Genomic DNA, 6,486 nt, shown 5'->3' on the forward strand with positions numbered 1-6,486 from the left:
CCTCTTTTGTGCAAATGCCCATGCAGCCCTATCTGCTATTTATTATTATCATTATCATCATCATCATTATTATTATTATTATTATTATTGTTGTTGTTGTTGTTGTTGCATTTTACAATTTACTTAAATGAAAAACTTGGTAGCACCAAGAGATATCCTAAGGATCTCCTGCACTCCAGACATAAAACATGTAACAAACTTTGTTGGCACGGTGTTTTACTTCTCTGACTTAGAAGTAAAGTTCTTGTTTAGAAGCAGTATTGTATACCATGGTGGCGATTAAAGCATTCTCCAATTGCATGTAAGGCATTCTGTAAATTGTGGTTTGGGGAGAAGCATTACATGCAGGAAATAAATAAACTTGAGTAACTCAATGTGTGTTGGGTAAGATCATACAAATTATTTGTAGTCACAGGTTACTTTTGATATTTTTGAAGGTGCTCAGAGACTATTGTAATATACAAAGACTTTAATAGATTGATTACTTACTAAAGAGTTTAGTCTTCTATAAAGTTATCAGAAAGTACAAGATTTTAACACATTGACCACGTTTATGGGGTTTCTCGCATTATGACTTTTTCTCATGGTTTCTAGGACAACTGCCACATGCAAAGGCTTTACCACATTGCTTATTCATAGCATTTCTCTCCAGGATTTGTTCTTCTATGTTCATAGATGATTGTATTGTGAAAAGGTTTTATCTCGTTGATTACATTTGTAAGATATGTCTCAATATGTGTTCTGTTACATATTCAAATATGTCTATAATATACAGATGTTGGGAAGAAGCAAAAGAAACTTACCCTAAGTTCTGCCTTTCTGTTACCAACCTACATTTAATCATAAATTCAAACTAAGTTTTAGGTCATAGGGGACCTGTGTACTTAACAATATCTGACCAGCTTTCCTCACTCATGTTTTGTTTCCTAAAACATACCAACTGTCCCTATCCATGATTTCTGTTATTCATGTTTTATTCCTCAAAATATAATGCATGTTCCTAACCACAAAAGAACAAATGGCTGTGATAGTTTTGACCATACAACCGACATTCTGTATCATTTGGCATAGAGTAAAACAACAACAACAAAAAATCATGATTGGGAAAAAAGGTAACTGTAACTTGGCACAGGACATTGTGTTTTTGACTTTTAGATGCTATATAACTTTCTGGTTCAGGGTGGGGCTGAGGCTGGGTATTGCAGCTAAGCTTCTGAGTATTATTTTGTGGACCTGATTTATCAATAGTGACTTGATTACAATAAATTCTTATCATTTGCTTGTCCTGTGTTTGAGTTGTTGGATCTCAGTGGACCCCATGATGTAAAAGCTTTAACACAGTATGTAACCACTGCCCAGTATGAATAGTTTCATAATGATGAAGACTACAGAGGTGTGAAAATGCTTCACTATACTAAACATGTCTATTAGGACCCTGTGAGTGTGTCCTGAATCACAGAGGGCATGTTTAAGACTCCATAAGTGTGTTCTGAGACATAGGGGAATGTGCTTAAAACTCAGGGGGCATGTCCTGAGACACAGGGTGCATGTTTACCACTCAGGAGGCAAGTTCAGAGTCACAGGGGGCATGTTTAAGACTCAGGGGTATGTCCTGAGACACAGGGACCATGTTTATGAATCTGGGGGCCTGTTTAGACTCAGGAGACATGACCTGAGTCACAGGGGGCATACTTACACTCTAGCATGTATTTTTCAAGATAATGAAGACTAGAGAATTGTGCAAAAGATTGACCATATTAAACACACTCACTGGCTTTCTGTCTTAGTGTTTCCATTGCTATGAAGAAAAATCATGAACAAGGCAACTTCTATAAAAGCAACAGTTTAATTGGGACTGGCTTACAGTTTGAGAGATTTAGTCCTTTTTCATCACAGCAGGAAGCATGGCAGGCATGGAAGAAAACATGATGCTGGTGAAGAAGCTGAGAGTTCTGCATCTTGATCCAAAGGCAGCCAGGGAGAGACTGTCTGCCAGGGAGCTAGTAGGAGGGTCCATTCTGCACTGGATGAAACTTCAAAGCCCACCCTAATAGTGATGCACTTCCTCCAACAAGGCAACATCTCATAATAACTTCCTCCCACTCCTTGAGCCAAGCATATTTATACTACCACATTCCACTGCCTTGCCCCCATATGATTGTGCAAACATATGAGTGTATGGAGACCATATTTAAAAATAGCATAATACAAAATATGTGAGGTTCGAATTAAAAAGTCCTCATCATCTATAGAAGTCTCATAAATGTTAAAAGTCCAAAGTTCAAAGTCTCTTCTGAGATCATTCCAATCAAGTAACTTTAATTCCCTATACTTTCCAAAACAAATAGCACATCATATCCATACAAATTCAGAGGATATAGGTCACCATTCCTAATCACCATTGTGAGAAAATACTGGGCCAAAAGAAGATCAAAAGCCAGCAAGGAAATCTCCAAACTCTGCATCTCCATGTTTGATGTCAAGGCGTTCTACAGATCTCCAACTCCTTCCTGCCCTGCTCACTGCAGCACAATTCTTTATGTTTGGCTGATTTTATTTTCTGAAAATAGTTTTCCTGAGAAGATAGCTTGGGAATCTAAAATTCTTGGGGTCTGCAAAGAAACTTCAAAATTACAGCTTCTTGTTCCAGTAGCTGGGATCCACAGATGATCTTCTGCACTCCTGAAAAGAAGCTGGGTCTCTCTCCAGCTCTTCCCTCTTTAGGTCACTAGGTTCTGCTTGACTACTCTCAATTGCTGCTGCTGCTGTTCTTTCTGCTCATCCCACGAGACTGACATCTTCAACATGCTGGGTTCTTCTGTGACAAACAGTCTTCACTACATTCCTCTCATGCTCCCTTCATGGTGCCAAGCCTCAGCCACACTGCATGAAACACTCATGCCTTAAAACCAGTGCCACCTGGGTGAGTCTTATACAGGACTGAGTCAAGCTGCACCACAAGGGACAACCTTGGCTACCTCTGGAATACAACTTCTTTCTCCTCTCAGAAAAAAAAACATACCAGAAGATATCACCTCAGTGGTGCTGGGTTCTTCTTCAACCCCACTAATTTTCTAACTACAGCCAACTAGCACCAATTGTCTCAGTTGTTCACTCTATTCTTTCCTCTAAAAGCAGAGTCACATGGACAAAGTTCCTGAGTTCTTCTGCTTGCTGGGGCCCAAACATGGCCCCTTCTATTACTTCATCATCAGCTTTCTATTTTTCAACAACTTCATTGCCTAAGCTCAGCTGTCCTTGAACTTGCTCTGTAGATGAATCTTGAACTCAAGAGATCTGCATGGCTCTGTCTTCTGAATGTTGAGTAATACGTGTGTAACACATTGCCCATATCTAAGCTTTTTATTACCTAAAACTTGTTCTGTACCAGGATGACTTGAATCAGAGATCTGCTTGATGTTCATCTCCTGGGATTTAAGGTGTGTACTACCATGCCTGGACCTAAGTATATCCTATATCCTTTTAGATTTTAAATTGAAAACCCAGCATAGCAATCACAATCTGTACATTGTCAATTTGACACATAATTGTATCTCCTCATGTCTACATAAAAACAATTAGTGGTTAGTGCCTAACATTATACAGTTCTCATCCATAAAACTTCGCATCCTTATGTTTAAGTGGATGGAATCTTGCCATAATATCACCATTTCTTTAAAAATATTGTGTATGTTTGATCACAGGATTTAGCTTCATTCAACTTCCTGGTGACATTTTCTCTTTGAAGCTAACATTTCATATTTTTTTCCTTCAAACAATCACCATGAGAGTAAACACAGGCCAAAGGTTATGCTTGTCTTTCCTGAGACTTCCTTTATCAATGTAATTTAAAAAATAAACCTCTTTACCTTCAGATTAGAGCAAAACACAGCAACATTCTTCAACAAAGCATTATAAAAACTATATACAAATTTCAAACCACCCTTAGCACATATGTGTTTTACTAGCATGGCCCATGAAGTTCCACTTAATGCATGTACAAACCCAAAGTCAAACCCACGTTGCTTCCAACGAAAATGTGTCCAGGCCTACCAATAAGAATACTTAAGTCTGTACCAACTTCTGTCTTAGATAGAATTTCCATTGCTAAGAAAAGACACTGTGACCAAGGCAACAGTGTTAAATGCAAATAGTTACTTTGGTCTGTCTTACACTTTCAGATATTTAGTTCATTACCAACATAGCAGGAATGTCAGCATGCAGGCAGCGATGATGCTGGAGAAGGAGCTGAGAGTTCTGCATCTTCATGAAAAGGCATCCAGGAAGAGACTGTCTGTCATCCAGCAAAATAGTAGCAGAGTCTGTTTTATACTGGCCGGAACTCCAAAGACCATCACTCTAGAAATTTACTTCTTTCAAAACAGTAATTTCTACTCCAACAAATCCAAACATACTAACATCGTCACTTCTTAGGGACAAGCATATTCAAAACACCACAGTTAATTTCTACTGTGAATTTGTTCTTGCATTTAAATATGATTAGGACATGCAGACACTTTACCACATTGACTACTTTCAGAAGGTTTCTCTCTAGTATCTGTTGATTTTTGTATTCAGAGAATACTGTGGCATGTAATGGATTTTCCAACTTGAGTATATTCATAAGATTTCTGTCCTATTTGTGGTCTTTTATGTCTTTGGAGTCTATAGTGATAGGCACAGACTTCTCTATGTTTGTTATATTTGTAAGGTTTTTCTAAAGGTTATGTTATTTGAAGTAGTTGGAGAGTATATTGTCATGCAAAGACTTCACCTCATTCATGAAATCCATGCAGTTTCTCTACAGTATGTATTCTTTTATGTATCAAGCAATGGCTGCCACATCCAAGGGCTTAGCACCTTGATGACACTGAGTGACTCTCTTGAATGTGTTCCATTATGTAGTTACAGAAAAAAGTGAATTGTCAAGGATTTATCACAGTGATTATGTTAATTAATATTCTCTCTGGTTTCATTTCTTTTATGTATGTGTAAAGAATTATGACATGCAAAGGCATTACCACATTATTAATATTCAAGCAGGTTTCTCTCTTGTATGTTATCTTTTATGTCATTGCAGATGATTGTGACTTGAAAATGCTTTACAACACTGATTGCATTCATAAGATACACCAATTATATTTTCCACTATTAAAATTAAACCAAGATCCACTCAAACTTAGTTCCCTCCCTCTCACCCTCCCAAAGGAGAGAAGAACGATCATCAATGGCTGGAGACTGCTACACTGAAGCAGCACCTAAAGCTGCGCTCCTTGTGGTTTCAGGTGCTCTACATGGGCAGAGAAACTTCTCTAGTAACGAACTATAGAAATAATCCCTGAAAATATAGTCTTAACCACACACTCCCGCCATCACCCAACTGCACCAAGGGCCCTCACATCATACACATGGCGACTTCTGCTGAGACGCCCCACGCTATCCCTGTCAGCGCCCCCATCGCACAACATGTCTGCCCACGAGGGGAGACGAGCTCTGGCCTCTCCATACCCAGTCCACCGGGCATTTGGAGTCGATACAGTTTCCCTGCACTGCCACCGAGATTAGCATACAGTCGCCGAGCAGCCAATCGGCTCACAGTTCTCTCCTGCCTCGTCCCACCTCCGCCTGCAATGGGTCATGAGTCATCACTGACGGCCACACACCGCCCGCCCGTTCCCCGGGACCATGCTTCCTCCCTGCAGCAGCGCCCGCCTTCAGCCCCCCCACCCCCCCAGCTGCCTGAAGCGGGAAGCACCGCAGAGCCCCACGCGAGTTCACAGGCGAGTGCCGGTTTGGATCTGGCTCTAGCCCGAGGCCTTGCATGAGAAACAAAACGAAAAACAACATCGGGGGAAAAAATGGCAATTCAAGGACTACATGCATTATGTAATAAATTGTGTGGGTAAAGGGTACGATGGCTCACTGCTGTAATCCTAGCACTTGGGAGATAAAGGCAAGGGGTCAGGAATTTGAAGCCGGTTTTAAGATTTTGAAGCCAGCCACACCTACATGAAATCCAGTCTAAAATGATCAAAAAACAAATCTGTGTTTAGAGAAAAGTGAAAATAGACAAAGCAAACTGGCCACATTGTTAATTACTGGCTCAATTACTGGATATGTACTTGATGATCACTATTTTAATCTCTCATCCCATTTTAGCATTTTACCAGTAGGAGAAGCGTTATTTCCTTTTCTTATAGATGTTTCATTGCCTGACATCTGTTTAACAAGAGATGGAAAAAAAAAGTTGGGTCTCTTTTCTCTCTGGTACAAAGAGCAGTGTCTGACTTATGGGGAGTGAGGAAAGCTCTGAGTGAAATTAGTCCTGAATGAATGTGTGTTATTAACATGAGCACATCCATATCAAGAACCACTCAAACTCCTATGAAAAGAGATGGCAATACCTTCCTCTGGTTTGCGTGCACGTGTTGACAGTATGTGGAGAAAATATCCACCATACCTTTGCCGCTTCCCATATATTTTACA

The 6,486-nt window shown here is 39.8% G+C and overlaps 1 pseudogene; it reads right to left on the bottom strand.

Moving 5' to 3' along the window:
• Positions 1-5,168: 5,168 nt before the first annotated feature.
• On the bottom strand, positions 5,169-5,354 carry LOC143437422 (small nucleolar RNA U3; annotated as a pseudogene).
• Between the last annotated feature and the right edge of the window lie 1,132 nt (positions 5,355-6,486).

This window comes from Arvicanthis niloticus, chromosome Y, assembly GCF_011762505.2.
Source record: "Arvicanthis niloticus isolate mArvNil1 chromosome Y, mArvNil1.pat.X, whole genome shotgun sequence".
In the NCBI taxonomy this organism is placed as follows: Eukaryota; Metazoa; Chordata; class Mammalia; order Rodentia; family Muridae; genus Arvicanthis; species Arvicanthis niloticus.